At 40.2% G+C, this 18,312-nt stretch overlaps 1 protein-coding gene across 5 annotated transcripts in view; it reads right to left on the bottom strand.

Moving 5' to 3' along the window:
- SYT2 (synaptotagmin 2) overlaps positions 1-18,312 on the bottom strand; it is a 184,130-nt gene that overhangs the window by 92,734 nt on the left and 73,084 nt on the right. For 4 of the 5 annotated variants that reach the window (XM_020782564.3, XM_020782567.3, XM_078393334.1 and 1 more), the window contains exon 2: positions 4,647-4,683. The gene's annotated coding sequence lies outside the window, so the exon portion shown is untranslated. Of the gene's footprint in view, positions 1-4,646; positions 4,684-14,435; positions 15,014-18,312 lie in introns of those variants that run through there. The other variant, XM_020782565.3, reaches the window with a different exon arrangement.

Below are 18,312 nucleotides of genomic sequence, written 5' to 3'. Positions count from 1 at the left end.
CATCATGTGAAGTGTCCAGGGCGCTGGCTCACTGTAGACCAACCATCTTCCTGCTCCACCCTTGCCCTCCATGGCTTATAAAAGTGGCCAATGAAGTGTTTGCAAACGGGGCTGTTAACATCATTAATGCGTCATTGAAGGAAGGGTGCCTCCCCTCAGGTGTCAAGAAAACTATTATACAGCCCATCGTAAAATGATCCAGTCTACCAATAGACAATCTTAACAATTTCAGGCCTATTGCAAATATACCATTTAAAGGCAACATGATCAAGTACATGGTGGCGTAGTAGCTCCAGATCTACCTGGATGAGACTTGCCTTGATACATTCCAGTCTGGATTCAGGCTGTGGTGCAGTACCGAAACAGCACCAGTTGTGCTGCACAATGGCCTTTTTAGGGAGGCAGACATGGAAGGTCTGACCCTGCTGGTCCTCCTGGATCTCTCAGTGGCTTTTGATGTTGCCCATGGTACCCTCCTGGACATGCTTTTGGACGTGAGGATTGAGAGTTCAGTGCTTAGCTGGCTCCAATCATTCCTCAAGAGAGTACTCTTTGGGAATGAATTGTCAGCCCCTTGAACTCTCACCTGTGGTGTTCCCCAGGGATTGTCAATCTCCCTAATGCTTTTTAACATCTACAGAATGTCAAGCCATTGGGGTAGATCATCAGGAGATTTGAAGTGAGGTGTCACCAACACGCTGACAACACACAATGCTTTCTATGTGGGGCTTTCCTTGAGGTGTACTTAGAGACTTCAAAAGGTGAAGCATGTGGCTACAAGACTTCAAAAGGTGAAGTATGTGGCTACAAGACTGGTGGCAGATATGAGTAAATTTGACCACGTCACTTCAGTTCTGGCTCACCTACACTAACTACCTCTGATGTCCTAGGTCAAGTTTGGGACCCTGTTACTTGGTGGAGTGCCTTTCCCCAAGATCATCCACCTACACCTCCAGATCCACTCAGGCAATGCATCTTCCTATCTGCTATCTTTATGGCTGCTGAAAACTTGGCTGAGCCTCTTCAAGGAATGAGAAGGAAACATACGAATAACAAGTTGCTCTTTTCAGCAGCATATGTGCAGACTGGGGCCTAACAAATGGATTTAACCTTCATCCTAAGGTTAAATAAGTAGACCCATTGAACAAATGGGAACTGCTAAATGAACACTTACACAAATATTGTTCATTCAGTGGATCTAGTTGGGATTAAGAATTGAATTCTGCTTTCTGTCCATATCTATAAAGCAATGGACTTTTCATCTGTAGTCTCTTTTGTCAGACTTTTTTGGGGGAGGGGTGGAATTATTTTCTGTGCAGTTAGATCCTATCCAAAGAAGTAGATTACTTCTCCATTCAGAAGTAACTTCCACTTTATCCTGCCTTGCTCTCCCCAAAACAAAAGGCCAACCTGCTCATTCTTGTTTTGCTACAGATCCAACAAGGAACAAGGGTTAACTGGTTGATATCGGCTGCAATAAAGGAATTGCAGCAAAGAGAAAGCACAGTCTCTGCTTCCAGCCTGGTTTCCAATAATTAAGTTACAAGGAAAAAAGAGATAGGCCATCCTGTGCAATATGAGTAAATGATGAATAGAACAGCTGTTTGCAAGTACCCAACAAGATGGCAATACAAAGGAAGAAGATGAAATGACTTGGGCTCAATTCAGAATCTTGATGAAAATAACAATGGAGACAACTGGATTGCCAAGTGTAGGGTTTTTTTCCCCAGCAGTGAAATGTACGTATTCTAGGTTTAAAACTATAGCCTAAGTGAGGTGGACAAATGCTAAATTACACATATTATTATAGATGTCTAGGTAAGAGCCTGCAGAAAAAGAGTTGAGTAATCCTCTTTAACCAATGACTTTTAAGATATTACATATATGGCAAGTTTACTTGCACTAGGAAAACTGACTTTTGGATAAATAATATAGCTTAATTAACAGAAACTTCATCACATCTCTCTCAAAGCCTCTCAGGTTTCCAGTGTGATTCCACATGTTTCCCAGATGTTCTTGTGGTTGGACGATTTGCATTTCGGCCTTCCTTTGCAAACATAGACAAGTTGATATTGATATGCCTCTGTATGTTGCCTTTATGCTCTGAGAGACAAAAACACAGCAAAGATGCTGTTGGGCGACAACCTGGATTGCAAAAAACAAAAGATACTGGAGAAATTAATGGCAACCTATAATAAGGTTTGTCAATATGTGCTGCTTTGTAATGGGAGATAGTCCTATAAACAGAAGATACACCATAATCTCTAAAGAGCTATTAAGTCATGTAGACTGTGTTAAACTGCAAACATTTTAGGGCTTTCAAAGAAGCTATTAATTTAATTATTTTAAAACTAGGCCTTCAGTTATTAACTCTAGGCCCTCAGTCCCCACCCGCATCTTAATCCCATGACAGACTCTCAGTATCAAGATACTGGTGGCCATCTCCTTTTTTTCTTCTCTGCTTGTTGAAAGAAAAAAAAGCTGTTATTTCCCATTGCTGCTAGTGCTTTCGGCTACTTTTGTCCCTACATTTTGCATGCCTGTTCTCCAGAAGCACCTATGCATCCTGAAGTACCTGTCCATATCCTGGGAATAAAGGAAAGCAGCAATACTAAAAGGAAGGGCTGGTATTGCCCTGTATTTCTGAAGGAAAAGTGGATTACTGTAATTAATATGCAGAGCCACAGAGATCTTCAGAAAGGCAGGAACCATTGATTATCACAGGGTAGCAGTAATCAGCTGTGGTCAGTGGAGTGGGGAAAGTGTGCTGTTGAGTTCTTGAGATAGGGTCAGATATCAGAAGTTAGCAGCTATATTGAAGAGATTTGTCGGTACATTGCCATTTCCCCAGTCCCTGTTTTAATCCATGATTCAGAGAAATAAACTCAGAAAAGAAGAATTACAAGAGTTGATGTCTATAAGGCCTGGCACCTTTTTGCAGCTTCTGTGACTTCCTTGAAACAAATGTATCAATTAAAAAGACAATATAAAAATTCTGGAAAGACATTCTACAGAAAAATTCTAAAAAGTATTGGGCACACAAAGAAAATTTGAAACTGAATCTAGTTTAGTAAAATCTACTGATTATTTTAATTCTTTATTTAAGATTCTGTCTTGGGCTGTGACTATGCTCTTCTCTTCCTGTTACTGCTTTCCTTTCTTCCCAGGATATGGAGAGGTACGTCAAGATGCACAGATGCTTCTGGAGGACAGGCTCCATTTACTGTGATTTGATTCGCATCCTGTATTACAGCTGAATTCACAGTCAGTGCTCACACGGGGGCTGCAGATTGACTCAAGAGATCAGTGTACACACTCAATGTGATACAATTCACATTTCAGTCCACAGGCCTCCTCCTCCTTTCCTTCCTCTGGTCCTGCCTTTGCTGATGCTTTTATGGTTTACTGCCAAGCCACCTCGTTTTGAAAGTGTTATGCATTGTTCTGGAAAAGGTGGCAGCATTCCAAAGTTCTTAACATGGACAGAAATACCACATACCATAGAAACGTCTTATTTCATCTGGGTTGTTTCTGTTTTGTTCATAATTTTTTTAAAAAATAATTCTCAGCTGAAGGTAATCTAAGGGCAAATCAGTATATCAACACTATTGATAAGGTGATAAGGTGATGTAGCACTTATCTCATATATTTAACAAATTAAAAATTTCAGCGGACAATTGGGATGAAAGAAGACAGGGGCAGGTGTTCCTATGGTCCAGAACATCACGCCCCAACTGCCTTTGACACCAAAACACTACCCAGAGAATGCCACCCCATCTTAAGAAGAACAAATCAACTGATCACATGGTATAAAGTCCATTCAAATTATTCCAGCTTCAGAAGAGTAGAAGCCCTCAGAGGCTGGATCAATTCAAATCAGCCTTTGTGTTATGTGATCAGGAAAAAAAATACTTCAGATCAAGTCATACTATAACTACAGCAGATTCTGCAGTATTCAATTATGTATACAGCCTTAGTGTTTTGGTGGTTAATGTTATATTTAATGCTTTACTGTACAGTTGGTTTTACTTTATAAAGTAAAACAAAACTTAGACAACCACCTGGCAGATAGCCTTGGATTTGTATTCTTGCCTTGAGCAGGGGGTTGAACTCAATGGCCTTATAGGCCTCTTCCAACTTTATTATTCTATGATTCTATGATTCCTTGGAAACAAAACAAAATGTCCTTGGATTCTTTTCTCCCCCTTCCCACTTCAACATCACTGCCCCTTTGCTCAGTACCCTCCAACAAACTCTGTTGAATAATCATTCCGATAATTCCTCAATGGAAGGCAAACAAAAGCACAACTTTTTAAACCTGTCTCATCACATTTGAGCCTAAATGAGTTTTAAAAGAGGCAGGATTTCTTCGTAATTAAATTCCCAGAACTTTCCAAATGTGGTAAAGGTGCTGCCTGGAGGTTTAAGGGAAAGATGTTTTCAATTATGGATGGCATTTTAATGAGTATTCACTTCCATAATGAGATACTTATGCTACAGGCAGAGGAAAATGCCTCTCTCATATGGTTCTTCCACAGGGTCAATAAAAGAGCATATGTTTAGATCTCCACCCATAATTGTTGTAATGTTACAGCAGTGGAACTCCTAACAACTGGAATGATACTTGGATAAGGGAAAGTACTCACCAGGAGCCTGTCCCCAGGGTCTGGATCAGAACTTGAGCTGGAAGTAAACAGAAAGGAATTAGAATGATATCTGTTTCAGCTACCAGGCTAGCAGTCAAAATCTATACATGCAATTAATTTATTTTAAGAAGAGGTTTTGGCATAAAGAAATCTGAACTGATAACTTTTTAAAAAGCTGTATTTGGAAATACTAACATTGGTTCATCATAGTGCAGTGCATACTCCAAAATGGAGTAGGCATTATACTGCAAATGGGCTTTTTCTCTCTGATCCAGTCAGATCAGAACAATTGGCAAATAACCTCTGGAGAAAGAAAAGAAAAATACAGATTTTATGATTCACCATAAAGGCAGTTTTTCCTAAGACAGACTTGTGTGATATATAGCATCCTTACTATATTTGTGCTGATATATTAATGATATTTTATATATTAACACTAGAGATGGGCATGAATTAAAAAACAAATCACCAAATTCATTTTTAAAATTGCTAGTTCATTGATTTGTATTCGTACGAATCAGTGAACTTTTAGTGATTTTTGATTCATTGATTGATTTGACTATAAAATGACTCCCAGTCACCTAGAGACACCAAAATCTTCCTCTGGCTCCCCTCTACAGTCTTTCCAAGTTTGGTGAAGATTGGATTTGAGATATCAGGTTATACACCCACAAAAAGTCCTTCCCAAGAAAGTTTCCCCAAGGCACCTAGAGATACCAAAATCACAGAGAAGCTTCCCCTGACTCTCCTTTAAAATCCCTCCAAGTTTGGTGAAGATTGGGTTTCTCCAAGCCAGCTGCTAAAGAGCACTTTCCTGTGGGGACCCACTCATAGGTGTATAACTTGGATGTCTGAAAGCCAGTCTTCACCAAACCTGGAGAGATTGTAGGGAGTCAGGGAAAGATTCTCTGTGAATTTGGTGTCTCTGGGTGCTCGGGGGGTATTTTATAGGGTTCTAAAGTAAAAAAATGAATTGACTAATCAATTTGTGGATTCTTCAGAAAAAATTGTAAATCTGTAATTTGTGATTCATTGACCTTGATGAATCAAAACGAACAATCATTTTTCTGATCCGTGCCCATATCTAACTGACACAAATATAGACCACATATCCATACTACTTTACCCAGGCTTCATGCTCTGGAGAGGACACTTCTTGATACAGAGCATGTTACCATAGTCTCTTGAGACTGAAGGATGCCTATGATAAAATAATATCTAAGCCACAGAATTATTCCTTTTTCAGAGATAGAATAAACAATCACAGAACCAGCTCTGTCTGGAAGATCAGGTCTCCCTTTCTGAGCCTCCCTATTTTTTTGAAGTTTTATGTAGAAAGTGCTTCCTTTGCTCCTTAACATTTTCACATTCATGTTTGGGGAGGGCCCAAGACGATGCTTTTACAAAAGTTGCTCCCAGGCTGCAAACTCTCTTTCACACAGAACCTAGGTGGCGCCCCTTCTCATTTTTCAACAGACAAAGTTCTTTCTCATGAATCAAATTTGTGGCTACTGAATGAACTGGAGAGAGAATTTTTTAATGGAGGATGACTTGCACTGGAAAAAGCAAAATGCCTATAATATTTCTCCTCTGATGTTTTTGAAAATTGGAGACATCATAAAACTTAAGGAGGGAAATAAACCTACCGAATTTCAGATAGGAAAGATTCAAGTGATTTCATGGTAGGAATCTGTAAAATGTTTCCCCTTTTTATCCTCCTAAGTATAGTTCTTAAAATATGCACGTTCAGATGCTCAGTCTTGACTATGTATTCAGCTTTTTCCTTCTCCCTAGTATTGGCAACAGTTTTCCAGAGCTTGAAGAAAATCCCCAGATTTACAAATGATGGAGAGCCAAAAAAGAGAGTGTGTTTTGGAGGAGGGGAACATTTTCCCACTCAATTTAGATGCTTGAATCTCCAGATCAGTAGCCACTGGGCAATGGATTGGGTCTCCCATCAGCACCCCTACTCCCCATGAGGTACAGACTCTCTCTGTGTTGCTCCATCTGTAAGTAAAGGATCCCTAAAGTGACCTAAATATTTTCACTTCATACAGGATCCTAATATGGCCATCTTTTTCAATCCAGACCCCCATACAAATTGATCCAAATTGATCCAAATTTGACTGATTCAGTTCAGAATTAGGGATTCAACTGAAACCAATGCACACCCCTAATTTATTTATGGAATTCATATCACACGTTTCTGCTAAAAATAGGATCCAAGGAGACTTGCAGTGAAATTGAATGAATAGTGCAATTAAAACACAGAAGGAGATCAAATATTAAAACAGAATTAAATTAAAAGCACACCTTAAAACAATGTTATTGAATCCACATTATATCTTGAAGGATGAGGCTGTTGCGTTTTGCCATGAGACTTTCTTGCTTTTATCATCTCTGAATAAAGCTTGCCTGCTTTGCACTTCCCCGCATGCCCACATGCATGAGTTGTTTGGTTGTTCAATCTGAGCTTTTTGATTGTTCCCGCCCCCCATGGTTCCTTCTGAATTACCTACCAATTGTTTGCTAGTATTTTGATCTACAGAATAATTTTGACTGAGTGGAATTCCAAAGAAGTGACATTGCAGGCAATGTTCCAGGATTATCTGTGTTTCCATTGCAATGGGCGTATCTCTTGCCATCATGCTAAAAAGAAGATACAAAAAAGACTCCTCCTGATGTAGAAAGTTGCCAGAGTTTGAACAAACCTTGAATACTGTATGGGCAGTACAGCATTAGCTGTGGCATAATTTTAGTCTTCTTAGAGAAGAAGATGGAGAAGGGACCATCATGAGTTCTTTTCTAGGTCCTCTGTGACTTGTAAAAACCATGAAGAGATTTATTGTACCTTAAAGACCAAAGGCAATATCCGATTGATCTTTTGCTGATTATAAAGTTTAATCAGTGGAGTACTGTGGATTGGACCATTTGTCATTACACAAACTGTGATCTCCATATAGAAAATCCACCCTCTGCTTGCACAACAACAATATATCGCCAAGTGACATGATACCACACTACGAAAGTGGTATAATCATGTAGTTTGGGTATGAGAATCTAAATAGTAGAATCAGGTGGAAATTAAATCCAAAAAGTATGGGCAACTATAATTAGTATATTGATGGAAAGTTCACAACATAGTTCATTATTACACAAAAATAACTGCCATTAGTAAAATCATACATGTAGTGTGGCCTTTACTTTTGTGTAAGCCACAGATGGTAGAACCAAATCTCTTAATGAATTACAGTATAGTCATTATATTTGTATTATATTAGATCTTCTTTAGAAACTCCTTTGTTCAAGAATGGTCAGCAAGTATCAGATGCTTAAAGTCCATTAAAGTCTAAACTTCAACTAAATCTTTTAGTTTTAAACTTTGTTTCTGAATCAGCAAATATCTTGAAAAGGTCCATTTAAAAAATATCATCCAGAAGACCAGTCCTCTGATAACCGAGAAACCACAGAATTTTAAGCACAGGTTTATCATAGCAGTATGGCAATTAATTTATGGAGAAATTATCCTGTAACAAGTCTGTGTGCTCAGTGAAACCTGAGCGCTGGAACATTTTTACTTACAAAGGAGCTGCTTTGATTTCACCAAGCGTGCTTCAGACACTGGTTTGATTTGGACTGTCAGAGATCTGCCGCACAGCTATTATAATTGGCTTCTACTAGTTTGATGTCCAGCAAGGTAGTTGTGACAGGCACACAGAAGAATGATGGCAACTGTGGCGTGCTCCCATTAAAATAAGTCCCAGTGGGCTCTTTCCTGACTAGGAAGCAGGAGGCCACCTCTCCGCTGTGTGCAAATTAGTCCACTGGATTTTGCTGTTGCACGGAGCTGTTGTAGAACAGGGACATGTGCATTCATATGTATACTCATAGAGAAAGAGAGCATTGAAGCAAAGGTCAGATAGATGAAAATGCACAAATTATATATATTAGACAGAGATTGAGAATGGTTGTTTTGTTTGTTTGTTTGTTTTCTTGGACCTGAAGGACAAACTATAGCTGCTGACTCAGTTCATTCTCGGATTCATCAAAGGCAACCCAGTTTCCCAACGGCAAGAAGCAGTCTGGTCAGACAGAGAGGGAAATCAGCAAATAGAGTAAGCTGTGGGCAGGGAGCTGGAGGGAATAGGCTGTTTGGGCTAATTGGACTCAGATGACTGCAAAACCATTGGAGGCATTCAGAAAATATAGTCATTAAATGAACTAATTGAACAGGAGGGAACACAAACATGACTCATCAAGAATAGCTAGCTACCTAGGTATTGGCAGAGCTGCCCAGGGGCTGGAAGGGTGACTTGTCGGACCCAAACTCCCAAACTCCCACAGACCCACCTTATCATGTTGGCTGGGTAATTTTGAGAGTTTTCATCCAAAAAAGTGTGTGGGGGGGAGAGAGAGACAATCCTTCAAGCCCTGGTTAGTCCTCCTTGCTCCTAAAATGTCCTTGCCCCCTTGTGTTACCACTGCCACCTCAACCCTATTTTCACCATAAGCAGCAATGTAGCATCAGGCTGGTCAACAGCCAACTTGAGTTTAGCAGAACCCCTGATAAATATGGCAGCCTCTGCTGTATCCAGTCTGCCAAAGAAATGCTAGCTCAGTATATGCAGCAGTGGGTGGGTGGATGTGTGAGCGCACATGTACATTGTATATGCACACACACTGTGAGTCTCTCTGGCCTCCTGCTCAACATGCTGCTTTATTTATTATTCATCTCAGTGCATAACCTCTCCCCCATCCACCTCCATTCTTTCCCATCCATCACCAGAATAACTAAGAGGCAGCAGTGCAAACATTAAAGCTGCAACTCAAGCACTGCTCTGGAGGCATCAATCAGTATTGCTAATAAATACACAGAAAATACAAATGGTACTGGGGAAAAATTGCCCCAGCCAATCTTTGTCCTGTGGGAACCAAATGTGTCACATTAGCTTAACAGTGTTAAACAGGGCAACATGGTTTATTTGATGAATCACCACAATTAATTGATCAAGGTTGAAATGCTATCCACACTTATGTGTGGGTAAGCCAGACTGAACTTAAGGGAGCTTTCTTCTGAGTAAATATAAGAATCAGACTTGAAAACTTTAACTGAGACATGATAATTTGCTCTGAATTATTTCATGTCTATTTCAAGCATAGATTATGATATCCAAGATTCTTGAAATCAGCTGCTTTCTGGCTAGCTGATTTTACACCAGTTGAATAGTTTTAATTTCTTTGCAGGGCAAAAAAAATGATCCTATCTGATCTCCTCTGTGTACTAATGAGTGAGACTGTGCACACTGATACATCTTATGGATAAAGACCAACACCAAAACCAACACAGTTAACATTCCACAAAGGATGGTACCACTATCCCTATAGTGCTCCTTACACAGAGACTAACATGATATTCTTGACATGTCTCAGAGCTAGGATTCCTGGGTATTGTTACTGGTTGCTCATTGCAATAATGAGCTATAAAGGCAGAGTAAAGTGACTGCCTCAGATGGCAGATTTGAGAGGAAAGTAGAGACTCCTGGTCTCTGCTGGTCTTCTACTGGCAGCTCTTCTCTGTTGTTGGACAGAATGGTGTAGGCTACACAAATTTATTACTGTATATAAATCTATTGTACAATAAACATGTGTATGTTAATTTCAGATTACATTTAATCTTAGTCTTAAATTTAAGTTTAAACTTCATCATAAATTAAGCTAAAGTTAAGTTTAAGGATGGTGAAGTCTGGTGACTCTATTTCAGAGCAGCTGCACATCCACCTTGAGTTTTACTCTAGGCCTTAGGAATGGACCTCAACAGATGGGAAAACCTGACATCTGAGCGTTCAGCCTGGAGGCAGGCGGTGCATCACGGCCTCTCCCAATTTGAAGAGACCCTTGCCCAGCAGGCCGAGGCAAAGAGGAAGTCACAAAAGCAGCAAAACCAGGGAGCCGGACAGGGGACAGACTGGATTTGTCTTCAGTGTGGAAGGGACTGTCACTCTCGAATTGGCCTTCTCAGCCACACTAGGCGCTGTCCAAGCCCTCCATACAGAGCACGCTACCATAGTCTTTCGAGACTGAAGGATGCCTAAGCTAACATGAGCTATCCAAGATGTTGAACCCTATTCCCAAAATAGGTCCATCACCTTGGATAACGCCTGCACAATGAAGGCTAAAACCTGGAATAGGTTCACTACTCCTCTGAAATTGGGGAACCAGCTTCCAGCCATCTGAAGCAAACTGCTGCCTCAGTACAGCGGTGTTTCTCAGCCAGTGATAAGACACAAAAGTAGTTTTAGTGGGCCATGGTGAGCAGGGCACATAACCATTCCTGAGAATTTACTCTCCCTCAGTTCTCATGGCCTCCTTCAGGTGTGATGTGCCATGTCCTAATAATCAACCTGCCACGGATTATCCATCTATGACTGTTTTAGCATGCTAGTCCAGTAGCGTTAACTCTGGATGCCTAGTCTTTCTGAGAATCTGCCATTACTCTGTCCACAAACTTACCATAAATGACAATATAATAATAGATCATCTGTAAACATTAAGATACCCTTTCTGAAAAAAAAGGGTTGGCCTTTTGCTTCTACTATGGTAGAACACAGGTTCTTTGACAGAATGGTTGGTTAGGCATTGGATACCAAAGACTGAGAACTACCGTGAGGGAGGACTGATGCTGAAGCAGAATTCAGCTGTCCAGCTTCTTTAGACAGAGGTGAGGTGGCATCTTGTCCTTTGCCTCAAGCAGCAAAATGTTCTGAGCTAACCTTGATATAGAGGCATAGACCTGAGTTCCAAATAATATGCAGAGATGACCTCTGAGGATGAATGTAAAGAAGAGTTATCCGATATTAGGCATAAGCAGATTAAGAACGTTGGGCTGCATATTTTGTGCAGCTCAAAAGAGTGCTATGTCTGTTTATTCCAGCACTCAGAAAAGTTGCTTTTTGGACTACAATACCCAGAAACCCCCAAATTCTGGGCACTTTTCCAAGTGCTAGTTCATCGTTTCCTCATTCCTGGCCTTGACTGTCCTCTTCCACTTTTCCTGCTGCACACAATCTATAGCAGATGTTAAAACTACCCTGAATAATTGAAGTGTTTCAGGCCACTGGAGGTAATTTGTGTGCTAATCATAGGGAGAGGATGGATCACTATGGCTGCTGCTGGAGGTTTAGGGAAGCAATTGGAGCAAGGAGCTGGCATCTCTGGCTCTTCGTCTTCATAGAAAGGCCTCCTGTTCTAGTATAACATCAGAGCTGCAGCCCACACTTTGGCATTAGGCTCCAAGTTAACGGCTTGGCAGAATCAGAGCTAAAGCTCTCTGGGATCCAGGGATGAAAATGCGATTGAAGCATTATTAAACCACATCCAGCACTAACACATTTGGGGTTTATGTGTTCTAAAGTTACATTTGGTTCATCAAATGCTAGCAGCAGGACTCATCTGTCTATGTCATAGTCTTTCATTTAATTTTGGTTTTTAAGCATTTCTGTATAGGCAGAAAAGCAAAGTCAAAATGAAAGCCATAACAGTGTTTGCAAGTAAAACAGAAATTCGCGAGAAAGAAGAGCAGCCAGGTAGAGATAGGGTGGCTACTTAAACTTCACCAAAACTATAGCCATGCATCTACAGAATAAACAAAGAACCAATTGCCATCCAGTTACATATACTAATTTATATGGCAAGGATGGACTGGTAGTTCTTTCTTCCATGAGGCTGGCTGGTCAACCTTTGCTGAGTAGGTGGACATATACCTATGTAAGAGAGGCATGCTCCTCTTTCTGCCTCAGGTACTGGGAGGGCTTGGGCCAGCTCTGGGATTACATGGCCTCCATGTCTATTGTGTCTCATCTCCACGTGCCAATTGGGGATAGGCAACTTCAAAGTTCTTGATGGCCCTCCTTGCAGTTCTTTATCTGCAAATCAGATGTGATGAGCTACATAAATGGATAACTTCCCAAACCTCCCGGCCAGCATGTGTATATTCCTCACTCAAACTTGTGGCTTTGATTCTTGATCAGTTTGACCTTCAATAGCTTTTGCTTAGGGAAATACAACCTTCAAGTGAAAAGGGGGCAAGAGCAGAGATTAGAAGAATTTGTTGTTTAAAGCACTATTCTCAGAAAGTTGGCCATGGTGGTCGTGGATTTTTGGGAGCTCTACTCCAAAAACAAATTTCCCCATCTCTGAACTTTGGATGTTGCTCAGCTAACAGGTAAGGAAGGAAACAACCAAGAAAGTTTTGAGAGCAGGACCAGTCATGTGGTGTGACACTGAATTAACACATCTTGATCTTGAACTAATTATATCAAAATGACCAGATAAGCGGGGTATAAATGGAATGAATGAATGAATGAATGAATGAATGAATGAATGAATGAATGAATAAATAAATAAATAAATAAATAAATAAATAAATAAATAAATAAATAAATAAATAATATTGGATATTGGATATATTGCATATAATTTTACATGCATTAAGAGAAAGCTTCTCAAGGAGCTTTTATCTATAGATTTCCGATTTTCTGAATTCCATAAAACATGTGTGGGGTGTGTGTGCCTATCTGTGTGCTTATACAGCCATTGACCAATCTCTAAGGTTCTCCAGTGCAGTAGTAATATCTTAATTTGTTTTTCTGAAAGTTACAATCAAAGCATTTCCAATGCAGTTCAGAGAATTCACACGGTTGCTGCCACCTTTTAAGCTGTGGAATTAATTCCTTTACAGTATCTGTACAAGGTTCAAAACCACAAGTTCTTTTCAGGTAGGTTACAAAAGCATGTGAATGGAGGTGATGATTTCTACTCAGTTTTGTTCCCAGACACATGTTTAACTGCCCACCACTTGTCTAGTTATTATTTATTTATTTTAAAAAAGTTAAATGCCTCAACTTTCAACAATAGGAGGTCTCCCAGGTTGGCATGAACTTTGAAACAACCTCAACGACTAAGGCAAAGAAAGACTGACAAACCCATTCATGCAAGAGTCCGGAAGGTACCTGAAAGTTATGTGCCAGGGAAAATGAAGTAAAATAATGCAGCACGAATCAAATGCTGAGCAAAATGGACTTCCAACATTTAATTATCATATGGAAGGTTGCCAAAAGAACCTCTCTATAGGGGGAATTCCACAGGCTAAGTGCCATAACCACAAAAACATTCATGTTATTCCTTAACTATTTGTACTTCAAAAGGTAAAGGGCTGAATCAAATCAGTTTAAACAATCGGGAGTCAATAAACTGAAGCTCTTTTGTGGAAGATTGAGGCAGCTGTTGGTGGGTGCTCTCTCCAGGAAGATAGCATTCAGTGTGGTGGAACACAGAGCACCATCTCAGTTGAGTGAATGACGATGTCTTTTGCAAAGTTACTTTTCAAAGTCTTAATATTCTGTTCTCATAGACTTTTATGTACCTTTCCATAGTTTTTTTAAAAGAAAAGTTGTTTATTTGCTAGTTGTAATGGATTTCAATGCCTGCAAAGTGTTTTCTCATATGTTAAGAACCATGATTGCTTTGCATGTAACTGTTTGACAATAAATCAAATTTGAGGAGTCAGATCATCTTTCAAGGGAAAGGGACATGCGAAGATATTATGAACTTAAGCAACATAAAAATGCCATACATCACATGGAATTACCTGTCTACCTCTAAGGGCATGGGGACATGAACTTTTATTCCCTGGAGAGGGTTTGTTTGCACCTCTTCCCTATTTCCTATCTGGGTTACTACAAAGGAGACCTGAGACCAAGAAGACTTCAAACAGGAACCTAACACACTTACCTTTTGTTCATTTCTTTTGTATATCAAAGCCACCAAATCATTGTATCTGTGAGTTAGGAAGTTGACATGCTGTGGAGGATATACAGCAGAATTTCAGCTTTTGAAGTCAGAAAGGAAGCATGTAAGAATGATCAAAGAGAATTAGGAATAATTATGTAATGGTCAGCTCAGGTGTCAATGGGGCATTCATGAGTACAAAGGGGGATTTAGAATTTGAGTATTTTAAAACTTAGCACAGCTTGGAAAAGCTGTGTTTCCTTTCCCCATGGCAGTGTTACTGACAAGTAGACCTCTATGTGGTGTGTAAAAACTGGTGCCTTGGAAACACAGTGAGTACGTCCCTAGTTTTACTCCATCACTCTATTTAGATATGAGATAGATAGGGTAGTGTTCGTCCCTCTCTGGTGTATCTGTTTTCTATTTTGTAATTATGTACCCACAATTGTTTTTGATATGGAACTGTTTTCCTATTTTAGAACTATCCTTTAACGTTCTTATTTTTCATTTTCATTTTAAATAAACTTTACAAATCCTTTTAAGCTGGTATGTGGAATGTGACTGAGAAAGTGTAGTACTAATTTTCCAGTCCTTGCCTCAGTTAAGCAAACAAATTGGTGACATTGATTTCTATAGGAGCTTGTGGCAGTCTATCAAAATTCTAAGGTTGGGAACTTGCCTCACAGGCTGAATGCATGTTAGGGCAAAAAGATCCCAACCAGAGCTAATAGCTTTCTCCATACCTGCTCCCTCCCCACAGTCATTTTTGTTGCAATTATTTTTGTATTTATTATATTAAATATGGTATACACAATGCTGAATCAGAACTGCAGGCAATCTAGAGTTCTTAGTTATTTTTATACGCCTTTGGGCAGATTTTCCTTATATGCATGCATATCACTCCTACCCCCTCTGAAAGAGCCACTCTTGCTTTTTTGTCTCTGTTCCTCTTTATTCACATTTGAAGACTGATATCATCCCTTTGGACCTGAGCATTGTTGTTGTTTTGTCATTACGTCGTGCCTGACTCTTTGTGACCCCATGGACCAGAGCATGCTAGGCCCTCCTGTCTTCCGCTCCCTCCCGGAGTTGGGTCAAATTCATGTTGGTAGCTTCGATGAAACTGTCCAACCATCTCGTCCTCTGCCATCCCCTTCTCCTCTTGCCATCACACTTTCCCAACATCAGGGTCCTTTCCAGAGAGTCTTCTCTTCTCATGAGATGGCCAAAGTATTGGAGCCTCAGCTTCAGGATCTATCATTTCAGGGAGCACTCAGGGTTGATTTCCTTCAAAATGGATAGGTTTGTTCTCTTTGCAGTCCAGGGGACTCTCAAGAGTCTCCTCTAGCACCACAATTCAGAAGCATAAATTCTTTGGCGGACAGCCTTCTTTATGGTCCAGCTCTCACTTCCATATAACACTACTGGAAAAACGATAGCTTTTACTATGCGGAACTTTGTTGGCAAGGTGATGTCTCTGCTTTTGAAGATGCTGTCAAGGCTTGTCATCGCTTTCCTCCCAAGAAGCAGGAATCTTTTAATTTTGTGGCTGCTGTCTCCATCTGCAGTGATCATGGAGCCCAAGAAAGTAAAATCTGTCACTGCCTCCATATCTTCCCCTTCTATTTCCCAGGAGGTGATGGGACCAGTGGACATGATCTTAGTTTTTTTTATGTTGAGCTTCAAACCATTTTTTGTGCTTTCCTTTTTCACCCTCATTAAGAGGTTCCTTAATTCCTCCTTCCCTTTCTGCCATCAGAGTGGTATCATCTGAATATCTGAGGTTGTTGATATTTCTTCTTGCAATCTCAATTCCAGCTTGGAATTCATCCAGTCCAGCCTTTCGCACAATGTATTTTGCATATAATTTAAATAAGCTGGGAGACAATATACAGCTTTGTCATACTCCTTTATCCAGTTCTAACTGTTGCTTTCTGCCCCACATATAGAGTTCTCAAGAGATAGAGAAGGTGGTCAGGCAGTCCCATTTCTTTAAGGACTTGCCATAGTTTGTTGTAGTCCACACATTCAAAGGCTTTTGCGTAATCAATGAAGCAGAAGTAAATATAGTTTTCTCCATAATCCAGTGCATGTTAGCAATTTGGTCTCTAGTTCCTCTGCCTCTTCAAAATCCAGCTAATACTTCTAGGAGTTCTTGGTCCACATACTGCTGAAGCCTACCTTGGAGGATTTTGAGCATGACCATGCTAGTACATGAAATGAGTGCAATTGTATGGTATCATTCTTTGGAGCTGCCCTTCTTAGGGATTGGGATGTAGACTGATCATTTCCAATCCTCTGGCCACTGCTTAGTTTTCCAAACTTGCTGGCATATTGAGTGTAGCCCCTTAACAGTGTTATCTTTTAAGATTTTAACTAGTTCAATTGGAATGCCATCACCTCCACTGGCCTTGTTGTTAGCCATGCTTTCTAAGGCCCACTTGAATTCACTCTCCAGGATGTCTGGCTCAAGGTCAGCAAACATACTATCCGGGTTGTCTAGGACATCCAAATCTTTCTGATATAATTCCTCTGTGTATTCTTGCCATCTCTTCTTGATGTGAGGTCCCTACCATTTTTGTCCTTTATCATGTCCATCTTTGCACAAAATGTTCCTTTAATAGCTCCAATGTTCTTGAAGAGATCTCTGGTTTTTCCCTTTCTATTATTTTCCTCTATTTCTTTGCACTGTTCATTTAAGAAGGCCCTCTTGTCTCTCCTTGCTGTTCTTTGGAAATCAACATTCAAGTTCTGTAACTTCCCTTATCTCCCTTGCATTTTCTTTCCCTTCTCTTCTCTATTTGTAAGGCCTCATTGGACAGCCACTTTGCTTTCTTGCATTTCCTTTTCTTTGGGATGGTTTTTGTTGCTGCCTCCTGTACAATGTTATGAGCCTCCATCCATAGTTCTCCAGGCACTTTGTCCACCAAATCAAGTTCCTTAAATCTGTTCTTCACTTCCACTGTGTATTCATAAGGGATTTGGTTTAGATTATACCTGACTAGCTCAGTAGTTTTTCCTACTTTCTTCAGTTTCAGCTTGAATTTTGCTATAAGAAGCTGATGATCAGAACCACAATCAGCTCCAGGTCTTGTTTTTGCTGACTGTATAGAGTTTCTCCATCTTTGGCTGCAGAGAACATAATCAATCTGATTTCAATATTGCCCATCTGGTGATGTCCATGTGTAGAGTCGCCTCTTGTGTTGTTGGAAAAGAGTGTTTGTGATGACCAGCTTGTTCTCTTGACAAAACTCTATTAGCCTTTGCCCTGCTTCATTTTGAGCTCCAAGGCCAAACTTACCTGTGGTTCCTTTTATTTCTTGACTCCCTACTTTAGCATTCCATTCCCTTATAATGACAAGAACATCTTTCTTTGGTGTCAGTTCTAGAAGGTGTTGTAAGTCTTCAGAGAATTGGTCAATTTCAGCCTCTTCAGCATGGGTGGTTGGTGCATAAACCTGGATTACTGTGATGTTTAAAAGTCTGCCTTGGATTCTTATTGAAAACATTCTATCATTTTTGAGATGGTATCCCAGTGCAGATTTTCCCACTCTTTTCTTGACTATGAGGGCTACTCCATTTCTTCTATGGGATTCTTGCCCGCAATAGTAGATATGATAATCGTCTGAATTGAATTTGCCCATTCCTGTCCATTTTAGTTCACTGATGCCCAGGATGTCAATGTTTATTCTTGCCATCTCCTGTTTGACCACATCCAGCTTACCAAGGTTCATAGATCTTACATTCCAGGTTCCTATGCAATATTTTTCTTTGCAGCATCAGACGTTCCTTTCATGTCCATGCATGTCCACAGCTGAGCGTCCTTTCAGCTTTGGCCCAACCACTTAATTATCTCTGGAGCTACTCGTACTTCTCCTCT

Source organism: Pogona vitticeps, chromosome 4 (assembly GCF_051106095.1).
Source record: "Pogona vitticeps strain Pit_001003342236 chromosome 4, PviZW2.1, whole genome shotgun sequence".
NCBI lineage: Eukaryota > Metazoa > Chordata > Lepidosauria > Squamata > Agamidae > Pogona > Pogona vitticeps.
This window is presented reverse-complemented; position numbering and strand designations above follow the sequence as displayed.